Genomic DNA, 15896 nt, shown 5'->3' on the forward strand with positions numbered 1-15896 from the left:
ACAAACTTTAATTTTCATTATTTGATTTCCTAACCTGATACTTTTATGCACCTATTTAGAACATCGTGGGAAACAAGTTGATCATTTCACAACTGCAAAATCTACATGAAATGCAAAGTATCTGAATCCCTGTATATAACTAATATCTGAAAATACTTCAAAGACTGGTCATATTTGCCATTGTTTTATAAAATCCAACCATAACGGGCAGAGAATTCCAGTTGAGAAAAACAACTTCTAAGTTATTAAAAAAATTATTAGAAGTGCACCAATATGCAATATACAAACATTTGATTGTACTAAAATTGGTGATAATGAATATGTAGTAACAAATTAATTCTGTTATCTTTGGATGTACATACTGAGCAATGAAGATTGCACTGATTTCAAATATTACACTTTTCTAAGACCAGCTGAAATTTTTTCATGGCTGATAACACCTTTTTATTTTAGTATATTACAAAACTCAAATTAATTATCATAGGTGCATTTCAAACTATAGGATAAGGTTGTGAGCTCAAAATCTAATAAAAGACCACATTCACAATATGCATATCAGTCAAATACTTTAAAGGTGCATGCACAGAATTACAGTGATTTTCAGTTCAATGCATACCTGATTACATATGGAAAAAGCCTCAGACTTTGATCTTAGCCAGTCCCATTGACTCTTCGTGGAAGAGAGTGGAATCCAATCCTTCCCATTTTGGCCAATCTATGAAAAAAAAGTGAAAATGGACTATCCTCTAAATGGAACCGGTGTGTAAATGATGGAAAATACAGGATAAAAGAACTGCAGTTTCATGGCACATGCTTACATTCCATACTCTGCTTATGAGTCATGCATTAATTTTCACCAACTACATATGTTTATTAGGTCTAAGCACATTTACATGACCAAATAAATGCATAAATAAAAAGTATTACCTAGATAAATAGCAATTTGTGATGCTGAATGACTCCCCACTTCTTTCCCAAATTTATTATTTCTAAAATCTGACTTACCTACTGAAATGGATATTAGGCCTACTGTTTATAAACCAAATGATGAAAATTTTATTGTTTATTAATATTATGGAAGTGACAATCTTAGGCCCCTTTCGGAGGGAGCCACCCAAAGAACAACAGGCTCCCGGTGAAAGCACTCACGCCCATACTGTGCACACTAGCACAACTGGGGCTTCTCAGAGCTACACTTTTGCTATCTGCAACACCTGCCAATTTATTTTTCAGGATGCTGCAAGGATGGCTGAAATGTAGCAACAACTCTGCACTCTTTAGATTTCAAAAGCATGCAAGAAAAGTTAAATATAGATTTGCTACAGAAGAAGGGGGTGTTAGGAAGAGAGCATCATTTGATTTAAGAGGTCATTGTTGAAAACTCTTAAAGTAGCTTATAATGTCTATCAGTAGTATGATCATTAGTAGACTGAGATCACACACAGAAAAAAATCTGTTAATTCTTGATCGTACAAGTAAACAGGAAAAGAATAATGGTCAAAAGTCAGAATAATCTAGAATCATCTATTGTAGAGAGCACAAGGCATAAGAGATCAGTAAACTCAGAGTATTGTAAAGATGAACATTCAGAAATCATGATTATAAAGGGATAATGAAATCAAATAGTTAAAATATAATAACAGAGATGTTAATGACAGGTTAAATAAAAATAACTTTCAAATTCTTAACACAAATCTAAAAATGTCCCCTGTGATAAAACTTTCATTCTTGAAGAATTTGATGATATCTAAATAAAGTATTTAATAGAAGGCATTCAAGCATCATCATAAAAATGCCAAGGGTATATCTGAAAGCAGCAGTTTTTTATAGTTTAAAAGACAAGAAAAGCAAAAACTTAGACCTATAAAAGATATTTTAAACATTAAAGCAAAAGCTCCATTCTTTTGTAAAGCACAGGACATGCATAAATGGAAGAACGGAATTCTGCACATCAAAATTACAAAATAATAACATTAACTTTGTAAATACTTACTTGCCCAGGGCACATACTGAGTTTTTTGTAGGGTAATTAAGAATATGAAAGACCATTTTGTGTCATTATGTTATTTTAAGAATATAAATACCTGACACGTGTGGAGTGTTTTCATCTCTATTATCTCCCTGGAATTCAATGAATCTGAGAGGTGGATGTGTTTACCATCATTGCCATTTTAAGGTGAGAGGCCCACAGAAGATGAACAACTTGACAGCATATGTGTGATAAAGAAGGGATGAATGCCCTAAAACCACGACTTCACTTTTTTCTACTGTTTTCTATGACAAGGCAGGTTAGCAAACCAATCTGCAAGTGGATAAATCCTGTCACTACACTTAAAAGATCAAAAGAGGGGATAGTGCCTATTTTCTCTTTTAGAGCTGCCAAATATGCCAAATATCCAAAAGGAAATAAATTTAAGACTTAAAAAGTTTAAAAGACAGTTTATAAAGTCAGTTTTAAATAATTTAAACAACTGTTAATGTAAAGTAATAGCTAATACATCTGTCTGAGTGGATAACGATTTGGGCAGAAACAAATTGAAAACCCAAGTTAACTAGTAAACAATAAGTTTATGTATTTTTTCCTTTAGTCTCCAATCCATATAAATTTTATTGCATTCTCAAATACATTCATAAAATCTTTATTTATGCTTATTGTTCAATGGCATTTTACAATAAAAAACTTCAGCATCTAAGTATTTCAACAGTTTGAAATTATGTATATTGTGACATATTCCAATAGTTTAGAAATTACTCATGCTATATATTTTACAGTCTAAAATAACACAGCCAATCATTTTACTTTATTTTATCCCAAAATATAATCTCGAATTTCTTAATTTCCCTAATTGAACCTATTTTGAGTTCTTATGAGTTGCCAGATAATTTCAAAGTTCTGCTAAATATTTCCCTCCAAAAAAGAAAGCAGGACTGGTTAGAAATTATTCTTTGGATTGATATAATAAAAACTGAACAGTTTGTATTTATGTAATCCTAACTGAAAAGTTAGATAGATTGGTTACTGTGCTTTTCAAGTGATGAAAATTCTTCTTTGCCTTGGTCTGACGAACTGTGAATCAAAGTAGAAAATACATACACCCATTTCAAATCACTCTGTGATGAACAGCAGTTCAGAGTACCCTTCTAGTTTTTGTTGGTACCAGAAGCAGCATTTTTTTCTAGGGCAACTTTGCATACAGAAACAATAGAGTACGGAGTGTTTGTGCACACACACCCAGGTTTATCTTCTGATGTTTTACATTATTCTAAAACAGTGACTCATATAGAAAACTAACAAGCAAAAATGAGTCATACAGCAGAGGGTCTACTAAAATCAGTTCCTATGAGATGCCAGCAAAAGAATAGGCCTGTATTAAAACTGCATCTATATTTTAAATTCCATAGTTCTGATAATCATTTTGCTAAGAGCTGTGAATTTTTTCACTTACCTGCATCAATAATTATTTCATATTTAAAAGTCAAACATAGATTTTGCTAATTAAGGGCAAATACCATCAAGCATCAAAGCTTTATTCTCCTTTATGCTTATAAGATGCCTTTAGTAAGTAATTCAGAAGAATTCAAAAAATTTCCTTAAAAGAGGTTTTTCATATAGAGTAAGTAAAGTAGGTTGCAAAAGGAAACTTACCAGTTTTTAATATTGTAATTTACATGTATGAAACACAAGAGAGTTTTGAATAATGTGAAATCTATTACTAAGATAACAACTGAAGGCAGTCAGTTTTACAGTAAGAGCAACAGTATACTTAGAACATTTTTAAGAAACAACTTCGGTGTTTCTGTATAATTCGTAAATTTTTATAGCATTCACTTTCCATAGGTCTGTAAAATCACTTATTAGTGAAAAATAACAGAAAGAAAACTATCTTATAAAAACCTAAGAATGAAAAATTAACTGCAGACAGTACAGGGGCAGAGAGGTTGTGCCAGTTTTATTCACTGTTGTTTCCCATAAAAGGCAGTTAAAATAACTGTTGAATGAATGAAAAAAAATTAAAGCAGGGCCAAGTGCTTACCAGCACCACAATGACCTACAGGCTTGCTTAGTCATCATCATAGACATAAGACAGAATTTACAGTTGGCCCTCTGTATTTGTGGGTTTTGCATCCATGGACTCAGCCAACCATGGATTGAAAATATTTTTTAAAAACTGCATTTGTATTGAACATGTACAGACTTTTTTGGTCATTACTCCTTACACAGTACAGCATAACAACTATTTACATAGTATTTACATTGCGTTAAGTATTATAAGTAATTTAGAGATGATGTGAAGAGTTCATGAGAGGATGTGCATAAGTTATATGCAAATACTATGCCATTTTATTTCAGGGACTTGAGCATCTGTGAATTCTGGTATCCCAGGGAAGTCCTGAAACTAAATCCCTCATGAATATCAAGGGACAACTGTATGTATCTATATTCAAGTCAAAGATAATGTAGTATGAACAAAATTTGGTCCAACAAATTGAATAAGCTAATAGAACAGTATTTTTTTTGAAACTAAGCAGCTATTTGAAAAGTCTTAGATTAAAACAATAGCAATTGTAATAAAAGGTTATCTAAAAATACTTATTTTGCCTCAGAAAACAAGCATTCTCTAACCTTAATACCGAGAAATCAACTAATACCAGTAGATAACATCAATTTGGCTCCCATTCCTAATAAAAATTTCCAAAGTGAAAACATGCCTGATGCCTGCATTAGTCCTTGGTATGGGGCAGGAAGGACAATGAGACCCTCAGTTGGGGCTGCTGGTCCCTACAGAGGGGAACAGAAAGGAGCTGGAGCAACTACTGAGAAGCAGGAGACATAGCCAAGACATGTACCTAACTCGCCTGAGTTACAGCAGGTCCTCAAAAATGCATTTTATAACTGGAATGTGGAAAACTTCGTATTTACTTTCCTAAATTAGATGTCATAGTTAACTAAAGTTAATCAAAAATAAGGATGCCCTTTTTGAATTATTGTTTTATATTTTTAACTCATTTTGAGCAATTCATTAAAATATAGTTCATCTTTTTGAAATTTACCATAAAAATTAGCCTTACTGATGTTTAGAAATATCTTATATTTAGCATACAACTATTTGAGAAGTGAGGGGAAAAATGGCATAACTTTTTGTGTAAGAACCAATAGGAAAAAGTCAATGAATTCCAAAGTGGAATCAGGAAACCCCAATGTCAGTTCTCTTATTTCTACAAGTAGGATGTTCCTTTTCAGACCACTCATTTTCTAGAGTACCCAGAGAGAATGAATAGATAACCCAATGAAGAAGGAGTATCAAGTAAATATCCCCCAATTCAGACATATTTTCCTTGGTTATTTATTTTATAGAGCAAAAATGCCATGTTAAGTTAAAAAGTGTTTCTCTCTTTTGAAAACTCCTTTTTTTTTTTTTTTTTTTTTTGAGACAGGGTCTCACTCTGTCACCCAGGCTGGAGTGCAGTGGTGCAGTCTTGGCTCAGTGAAACCTCCAACTCCCAGGTGTAAGTGATTCTCATGCCTCAGCCTCTGCAGCAGCTGGGATTACAGGCATGTACCATCATACTAGCTAATTTTTTGTATCTTTAATAGAGATGGGGGTTTTGCTATGTTAGACTGGTCTCGAACTGCTGGCCTCAAGTGATCTACCCGCCTTGGCCTCCCAAAGTGCTGGGATTACAGGCATGAGCCACCACACCCAACCGAAAGCTCCCTTCTAATGATCCATAACTAAATGGATCTAAATGATCCACTTCATTTTAACTGCTATGTGGGGTGGGGGGTGTGGGTGGGGGGTTCCCTACGATTGTGTATTTTTATCAAAATAAAAAGACTTAAAAATACAATGGGTGGTACAACACTTAGATATTTTCATTTTCTTCACACAGGGCCATTAGTATTTTCAAAGAGGAAATGAAAAAGAAATTGTGCAAAAGGGAAGCGATGCTTCAGAGAGCAAAGAAGGGCAATTATATCTGAATGCAAAGTAAGATTACTTAATCAGTACTCTATTTTCAGATAATTTCTTGTGCCTTTTTTTTTTTTTTTCTATAAAACAGTCCCAAAATATTGGTGATCTGGGTCTGATTACAAAGTAGGTAGCCCACAGGTCAGTTCAATCTGAAAACTGCATGTATCTGAAATTGTGGCAAGTTATTGATCTTATTACCAGTAACTGCTTAAGTTTCTGGGGGTACAACAAAAAGGTTTGACACCAACTATAAAAATGTTCACAATGAAGGACCCTAAATGTCTGGAGAACATGCCTCCATTCATGTATAGTTAATTGCCTAATGCTATTAAAATCGCAAATACAGAATAATCCAAATTTCATGTCTGAACTGTCAAGCACTCATACTGAATCTGTCTACAAATTCAAACAAAAAGGCAGACATCAGACACTTTATAAAAGTGCTAAGGAAAGAAAGTTTTACTTAGCTATAAATTTAAGTTTTACTTAGCTATAAAAGCTCAAGCAGAGAATTAGTTTTAAGCCATCTCAAAGTAAAGCATACTTTAAAGACGGGCTGTGCTATGGCATAAATGTTGTATATGTGCTAATGCTTGAGTAGCACTAAAAAATGTAATGAAAACAGAATTTGTGGCCTGGTTCAGGTCTGCACATACCATCCATCTATCCTCCCTAAGTTATGCCCATGTGGATGTCCAGGATAAAATCACTTCTAGAAACAACCATTTCCATTTATTCCCACATAGTTAAGGTTAAACAGGATCAGTTCTAGGCAAAACCGTCATGTCAAGGGTAGCTGCTCTCTCCTCTGCCTCCCTCTAGAGGACGCCATGTACTCGCTTGGCTGGAACAATTAGAAGAGATTTGTTATCTATATTCCTTGACTAATTCTATTTGATCAAGAATGACCTTGAAAACCTTACCTCTCTGAACCTTTTACCCTTAATATGGACTGGAAAGCTCTTCTTGAAATGACCTGATATGTCTTTCCCCCAGTGACAGTAAATTCATCAGCAGGGATGCTATTACTCATCTTCATATCCCTAGCACCTGGTCAGCACCCTAGCATGTAGCAGACATTTGCTGAATAGAACTGTGGTCCCTTTAAGGGAATTTCAGGAATCAAACCTAGCAGGTAAATATGTTTCAGGTCTCCTGAAATTTCAAATTGGTTATAAAGCAAGCTCAGAAGACAAGCCCCAGAGAAATACATGGTTAGTTTGTTTTGGCAGAGAGTTAGGAACTTAGGGAAAGCACCACCGCCACCTGGGAGTCTGTACTGCTTCTGTGTCCCCAGGAGAGGTGTCACCTGCTTTGGCAGACCTCAAAAGCCAGGGGGTTTCAGGCTCGTGCTACCCAGAGCCCGCCAAGCATGGATACAAACCTGGGTAGCACTCAGCCAGCCTGGACATTTAGAACACTTCTGCTTTAAATGTCCTGTTCCATAGCTCCTTAAGCACATGGAACCTGTATTGGTCATGATTTATCATTTAGAAATAGCGAGTGAAGTTCTATGGGAAGGAAAAAGGAACAAAGTAAAATTTAAAATCTTTAAAAAAGGACATCCTTCATGTGAAAATAAAATGTAAGGATCATATTTAAAATATCAGAGAAAATTTTCAACTGATTACAGATACAGGAGAATAAAAAAGGAGAAAACCTGCATAAATGTGGTTTGGCTAAGTAAAACTAATCATTTTTCCTTTTTCTAGCTACTAAAAAACAACTTCATTAAAAACAAGTTTAAAAACTATAGTAAAGAAGAAAAAGCAAAAAAATCCATAATCCCTAACATGAAAGATTTTTATAGTATACAGATAGCTAAAATATTTATAGTATACAGATAGCTAAAATTTTAATGCTAATGGCGTTGATGCTTAAACCCATAGAATGTTGTTCTTATAGAAAATTTTAGACAGATTAATTCGTGTACCTTTAATTTGATTGTCAAGCTCTGTTCATGTATCTTGTGAAACCCTGTCCAAGGCCTCCTTTCCCCCATCTGCCATCAGTGAAGAGTTTAGGAGCCCATCCCCTGGTACCTGGCACAGTCACCATTGGCTTTTTTTCCAGTCTCCCCATCCTAAGGCTGGGGGTCCTGGCCTCTCACCCTCTACCCTATCTTGAAGGTCGTACTGACAGACTTACCTGGTACCATATCCATGTATGCCTGGATTTCCAAATATTGCTACACCTTGATTCTGTGACACTGAGCTGCGCCCACAGGTTAGGAAATCTAGATGCTTGTGTGTGTCCTCTTCCCAACAATGCTGGCAAATTGCTCTTGTTGCATTGGGTTCCTTATTCTAGCATCTGCCCCATCCCTGAGAGCAAGTCTAATCCCCCTCTCCACCTGCCCATAGGTAACAGGATCCTTCCCAGGACAAAAAGAAAAAAGAAAAAAAAAAAAAAAAAGATATAAGGGCAACATGGGATAGTGTATCACTGAGCAAGATTTAGAGAAAGAAGAGCTTAAAAGTACATCTGTGGGCTATCTGGGGAACAGGAACAAATTAAGTTTTTACAGCAGCTATGTGTTTTGTGGAAAGAGTGAGGAAGATTATTCCTTGCTAGTATTTCAAGCCTCCCATTCAACCATAATTATTACTGAAGTCCCGATCACAGTACATACTGATAGACCCTAAGATCGTAAGTGGCATGCTTATTATGTGGCATGCTTTTCAAAGCTTTTAATATTATATCTTATAGTATTTAGGAAGTGGAATAATTAATCACTTTGAAAGTCATGCCATATAATGATAAAAGCCACCTACCTGAGGCCCTGCTCCAAACTCTAGCAAGGCAACCTTATTAATAGACCGTCATAGAATGAAGCATTCTGGGTGCCAAATACGGCCAAGGCAGCACCAAGAGGCAACCTAAAAAGAAAAGAAGAGTTAGTTTTAAATTCCAAAAGTCAGGCCAATCTGGTTAATGGCATATGTACTAAACTGCTTTTAATTCATTATCATTTATTCACATTCTTTGCACTTTATTGAAAAATGTATCTTAAATCCTGTTAAAAACATATAGTACATGGAAAAATGAAAAGTACACAAATTAATATCCCTAGATTTATATATTTTCCCCTGAATCACAGTTATCTAGATTACTCACATTTTTATTTTGATAAATTATTTCAAGTTTACTGTCATTTCTCAAAACTGCTGCTTATTTTCTTTATTTATGTTCTAAACACACCCATTATCTTCTCTGCAACACAGTTTTCAGAAAAACCTTTTGTGGTGTCTATCTTGTCCTTAACAATCGCTATGGGAGAAATCTTGCCCTATGAGTGCTTTCCTCAGTCTGAGACCAGGCCATCTGTCCACAGAGAAGGGTGCAAGCCACTGAGCGCCCTCAGGCAGAGGCAGAATAAGGAGCCAGGGACAATTTCTGAGCTCTTGAATTAGTCTTTATGATGTGATTATTGCTTGTTTTCAATTAAATTCCCAGGTCATGTCCATCCTCAATGACATACAAAGAAAATGCAAAATGTATTCTGGAGTATTCAATGTTTTGGGTTATCTTCAGCATCCGTCTGTTGGTGCAGGTTATGAAGACCAATCTCTAGGGATATTAACTAGGAGAGAAAAGGAAGCCACAAGTTCTATGCAGAAAATCACCTGCTTCATTTCCCTACACCAGGGGGTCAAGGCTCAATTATACATGGTTACCACTCTACTAAGACGAATATCTGACACTGATGGAGTAAACATTACCAACACCTATTATGTATGGTACCAATCTGAATTACTATGGGTACAGACAGACATGATTCCTGTTCTGTAGGAGCAGACAAGTTAGTTGTGGCTGGAGAATATATACCTTTTGTCGTGCAGAAGCTCTTTAGTTTAATTAGATCCCATCTGTCAATTATGGCTTTTGTTGCCATTGCTTTTGGTGTTTTAGTCATGGTCTTTGCCCATGCCTGTGTCCTGAACGGTATTGCCTAGGTTTTCTTCTAGGGTTTTTATGGTTTTAGGTCTTACGTTTAAGTCTTAAATCCGTCTTGAGTTAATTTTTGCATAAGGTGTAAGGAAGGGTCCAGTTTCAGTTTTCTGCATATGGCTAGCCAGTTTTCCCAACACCATTTATTAAATAGGGAATCCTTTCCCCATTGCTTGTTTTTGTCAGGTTGTCAAAGACTGAACAGGTAACCTATAGAACAGGAGAAAGTTTTTGCAATCTATCCATCTGACAAAGGGCTAATATTCAGAACTACAAGGAACTTAAACAAATTTACAAGAAAAAAAAAACCCAATCAAAAAGTGGGCGATGGATATGAACAGTCACTTCTCAGAAGAAGACATTTATGTGGCCAACAAACATATGACAAAAAGCTCATCATCACTGGTCATTAGAGAAATGCAAATCAAAACCACAATGAGATACCATCTCACACCAGTTAGAACGGCAATCATCAAAAAATCAGGAAAACAGCAGATGCTGGAGAGGAGGTGGTGAAATAGGAATGCTTTTACACTGTTGGTGGGAGTGTATGTTAGTTCAACCATTGTGGAAGACAGTGTGGCGATTTCTCAAGGATCTAGAACCAGAAATACCATTTGACCCAGCAATCCCATTACTGGGTATACATACCCAAAGGATTATAAATCATGCTACTATAAAGGCACATGCACACGTTATGTTTATTGAGGTATTGTTCACAATAGCAAAGACTTGGAACCAACCCAAATGCCCATCAGTGATAGACTGGATAAAGAAAATGTGGCACATATATACCATGGAATACTATGCTGCCATAAAAATGGATGAGTTCATGTCCTTTGCAAAGACATGGATGAAGCTGGAAAACATCATTCTCAGCAAACTACCACAAGAACAGAAAACAAAATACCACATGTTCTCACTCATAAGTGGGAGTTGAACAATGAGAACACATAGACACAGGGAGGGGAACATCACACACCAGGGCCTGTAGGGGCGGGGGGTGAGGGGCTAGTGGAGGGACAGCATTAGGAGAAATACCTAATGTAGATGACGGGTTGATAGGTGCAGCAAACAACCATGGCATGTGTATACCTATTGTAACAAACCTGCACGTTCTGCACATGTATCCCAGAACTCAAAGTATGTATGTAAAAAAAGAATATATACCTTTTGTCAAGTTAAGATATATAAATGTTAAATAAAATCTGCCATAAGGTGGTATCAGAGTGACAAATCAACATTTAAAAACAATATTATATGGTATAAAAAAGTACCACAGAAGATCAGAAAAGGAAAACAGTACTATGGATATTTGGTGATTTTTGCCTTAAAAAATGTACAGTTAAGAAAGACAAAGGAAAAAAGTGTGTGTGTGGCTGTAGGGGTGGGCATGACTGCAAAAAAGAAGTCAGAGATTAGAACCATAGATTATTAGATTCTAAGATGATCTTCTGGCTACCATGCAGCATAGTTTATACATGCTGTACAGATTCAGGTGAGAAAAGTGCCCATGTACTCATTATGAGATGCTTGGCAACTGTAAAACAGCAAATGGATCGAAAGCACTGAGAACAGCAAATGCTTTGGGGAGGTAGGACGGGAGAAGGAGGAAAGGAAGTGCTTGTTTGAATGAGACACAGAAGATATGTGTTGGAGTTATCCAAAGCAGACATGAAAACCAGCAAAAATAAGATTTACTAGAAGAAAGTCTACTTATGTGCCCAATAGTATTAACAAAAAGAGATATGAGGAAGAAAGACAATGATAGTTGTACAGCCAACTCTTACAGAGACAGACCCAAGCCAAATTACTGGTTAACTGCTGATGGAGCCTAAAGATCACCTCTATAAGGCAAAATCAGGTAATTTAAGGGGAGAAAGAGCAGAGACAGAACTTTAAGGAGAAGGAAGGAAAGTGTGGCAGAAACCACAAAAAGATAAAAATGCTAAGAGCTACAGAATCGGCCCATAGGTTCACCACTTAGGCATGAGGATGCCAAACTACAGCAAGAGAAGTGGGGTGGGAAGGAGTGAGAGAATAGGGGGAGGGAGAATGAGAATGTGTAAGTAAGGATAGCTCATTGGGTGACAAGGAAATGATATCCAACAAGAGGATGTTTTCTTTCTAGGAGTTTTGCATCTAAAGAGAAAAACAAAATAGGGGGTAGCTAAGGGGGAACTCAAGATCCCAGAGGGAGAGATAAGAGAATGCTTCCATGCTAGGGGTAAAGACACAGGGAAGAAAGTAGGGCATTCTTGGAAGAATCAGGGTAGAATGGGATCTAGAGAAAAGGTAGAAGATTTTGCCCTGGATAAGAAAAGGGGCTTCTTTATCAAACTAGACTTAGGAGGGAGGTATGTTCATCCTGCTAATTTTTTTGGTAGCAAAGGCAAGAAATGCATGGAGTTTGCTCACCTTGGCCAGTGCTGAGTAGAAGGGTCCTATGTCTGGGAAGAATGAGAAAGGAGAATGGCACTTGGCTAGCAAAAAATATTTGCCTTTGAGAGAAGCAGAGGAGTGTCCAGGGTATCCTTGAGGTTTTCACAAAAACAAACAAACAAAACTTGCAATAAAGGATTAAATTGCTTAGTTATTGCTGATGGGAGTGTAAATTGTTGAAACCTTTCTGGAATATATTGTGCAACTATGTAATCAAAGCCATTTAAAAGTTAATATATGTTGACCTGATAATTCATTTACAAAAATTTAAGCAAAAATAAAAATATTTTAAGTTTAAAGATGCTCAAAGTGTATTTTAAGATTAAAAATTGATAATGTCAAATAAAAGGGGTGAAGTGTGATATGCATGTGATAGAACAGCTACGCAGCCATTAAAAACCATGCAGTTACAGAATATTAAATCCCATGGGAAAGAGCAGTTAAAGAATACTAAGTTACGTGGGGAAAGTTATAATGTTAAAATTGTAAAAAGCAGGACACACAGTAAGTATATACACTATGATACCAATTTTTTAAAACTATGCACTTAAAACTAGCTCTCCCTCTCCCAATACTGTTAAATGTACCTAGGTAAATTACAAACAGAAGATTAGGAAGACATAAGCTTTACACTTTTCTACATTATACAAATGTCTTTATAATCTTTACAATGTCTTTACAATCTTTACATGTCTTTATAATCAGCAAAAATTATTTCACCAAAAAAAAATATTTTAAACAAATGCTGCTGGAAAAGTTTGATATCTACACATCAAGAAAATGAACTTGGAATCACATCTCACACCGTATAGAAAAATTAACTCTAAATGGATCATGAACCTAAATGTAAAGCCTAAAACTATAAAACTTCTGGAAGAAAACAGAAAAATTTCTGTGGCATTCATTTAGTCAAAAAGTCCTTGGTCACAACACCAAAAGCACAACCCATAAAATAAACACACTGATAAATCAGATTTCATCAAAATTTAAAACTTCCCCTCAAAAGACAATGTTAAGAGAATAAAAAGGACAAGCCACTAGAAGATTAGAACAACATCTCTGCAAAGCATTTACTTCATAAATTACTTGTATCCAGAATATATAAAGAACTTCCAAAACTCAACAATAAAAAAACTCAATTAACAAATGAGCAAAAGATCTGATCAGATATTTCACCAATGAAAATATATGAATGGTAAAGGAGCACAAGAAGAGATCATAGATCATTAGGGAAATGCAAATTAATACCACAGTGAGATAATGCTATCTACCCATTAGAATGACCAAAATTAAAAACACTGGACAGTATCAAGTGCTGCTGAGAACGTGAAACAAACAGAATTCCTATCTACCATGGACAGGAAGGTAAAAATGGTACAATTGTTTTAAAAAATAGTTTGGCAATTTATTTAAAAGTTGAACATGTGTCTACCATATGACACAGTCATTTCATATCTAGCTATTTACCAAGAGATCTGAAAACATAAGCCTTCACAAAGCCTTCTTCATGAATATTCATAGTAGCTTTGTTTATAATAGTCAAAACTAGATGCAACCCTAAGGTCTATCCTTGTGTGAATGGATAAAATCAAGTTTTAGCCGGGCACGGTAGCTCACGTCTGTAATCCCAGCACTCTGGGAGGCCAAGGTGAGTGGATCACTTGAGGTCAGGAGTTCGAGACCAGCCTGGGCAACATGGTGAAACCCCATCTCTACTGAAAATACAAAAATTAGCTGGGTATAGTGGCATGTACCTGTAATCCCAGCTACTCAGGAGGCTAAGGCACGAGAATTGCTTGGACCCGGGAGGCTTGAACCCAGGAGTCGGAGGTTGCAGTGAGCCGAGATCATGCCATTGTACTCCAGTCTGGGTGACAGAGTGAGATTCTGTCTCAAAAAACAAACAAACAAAAACAAAAAAAAACCCAAAACAAAACAAAACAAAAAACCAAGTTGTAGTATATTCCTATAATGGGCTACTAATCAGCAGCAAAAAGGAATAAGCTATTGATACATACAGTAACATGGATGAACCTCAAAATAAGTAGGCTGAATGAAAGAAGTTGGGCAAAACAAAGAGTACATACTGCACGATTCCATCTATACAGATGTCTAGGAAATGCAAGCTTATCCATAGGGACAGGAAGCAGATCAGTGGTTGTCTGGGGACAGGAGGTAGGACAGGGAGGGATCCATCACAAAAGGGCATGAGCAAACTTTTAGGAATGATGGATATGCTCACCATGTTGATAATGGTGATGGTTTCAGGGATGTATGCATATATATGTGAAAACTGCAAGCACACTTTACATATGGGCATTCTGTACAATATCAATTATACCCCCCCAAACTGTTAAAAAACAACAAAATGGCAGAGTTTTCATATTATAAAAAACAAAATGAGGATGAGAAACTCATTATCATATAAATTTACAGAAGTTATGAAAATAAAACTTTCTGCAAACTGATAAACTAAAATCCTTTAAGGGCAATGACTCAAAATGACTAAAATCTCTCCTTCACATTCAGAGGGAGGAAAAAAAGAGGAAAGGAATATTGGCTTAAATGTGAGTTGCATTCAGTTCTTACTAGAAAAGGATATATATCTAGGCAGGTTTTAGAGCCACATTCTCAGCTGTCAAACTTGGAGGAAGCCAGTTCAGTTCACCTGTTGCGTTATGGGCTGGCGTATCACACTACATGATTTAAAGGCTCCAAGAATACATCTAACTGGAACTGAGACCCATGGATGATAAATAGTTCTGGGATACATTCCACTTATCAAATACCAAAGGAAGTACCCACTGAAGTGTTTCAATTCAGCCTCTGCATAGACTTTTAAAAAAATGTTCATTAGCAGTTGCTTTAAAAGAAATAAGTGCCATGCTAATTGATAGGCCTGCCTTTGATTAACTCAATAAAAGAGATGAAGTAATACAGAAGCCAAGATAACAAAAGAACAAGTATCAGCCAGGCATGGGCAGGTATTCCAGGTAGAGGGAGTCACAAACTGTACTGTGGGTCTAGGTAACTTCAGGAGATTCACTGTTTTTGGGGCTAAGAGCAAGAGAGGCAGACTGGAGCTCTGCAGGAGACAAGAAGGGTGAAGGAGCCATGTATGTGTCATGTCACCAGGGGCTTAAACTTTAAAAATTATTTGTATAATTTACAAATTATCTTAAGTGTAGATGCCTATACAACTTGCTTCCCCAACTCCTATACCCAATGCCATTTTTAGATTCTTCAGAAAGCAACCAATCTTTATGTGCCTTTGTTGCTCTCCGAAACAATTAAGTGGCCATTCTCCTTTCAGTTTCTAATTAGGTTATTTTATTTATTTTTATTTTTATTTTTGAGATGGGATCTCACTCTGTCATCCAGGCTGGAGTGCAGTGGTGCAATCTTGGCTCACTGCAACCTCCACCCCCTGGGCTCAAGTGATCCTCCTACCTCAGCCTCCTGAGTAGGTAGGACCACAGGTGCATGTTACCACGCCCAGCTAATTTTTTGTATTTTTGGTAGCGATGG

The 15896-nt window shown here is 36.2% G+C and overlaps 1 protein-coding gene across 4 annotated transcripts in view; it reads right to left on the reverse strand.

The window, feature by feature from the left end:
* Positions 1 to 15896, reverse strand: part of PLAG1 (PLAG1 zinc finger) — a 50850-nt gene that overhangs the window by 9698 nt on the left and 25256 nt on the right. For 2 of the 4 annotated variants that reach the window (XM_023190177.3, XM_023190179.2), the window contains exons 2-3: positions 8750 to 8854; positions 617 to 715 (exon numbers count right to left, since the gene is read on the reverse strand). The gene's annotated coding sequence lies outside the window, so the exon portion shown is untranslated. The remainder of the gene's footprint in view (positions 1 to 616; positions 716 to 8749; positions 8855 to 15896) is intronic. The other 2 variants (XM_023190180.2, XM_023190178.2) reach the window with 1 other exon arrangement.

The sequence above is a fragment of the Piliocolobus tephrosceles genome, chromosome 7 (genome assembly GCF_002776525.5).
Source record: "Piliocolobus tephrosceles isolate RC106 chromosome 7, ASM277652v3, whole genome shotgun sequence".
Taxonomy (NCBI): domain Eukaryota; kingdom Metazoa; phylum Chordata; class Mammalia; order Primates; family Cercopithecidae; genus Piliocolobus; species Piliocolobus tephrosceles.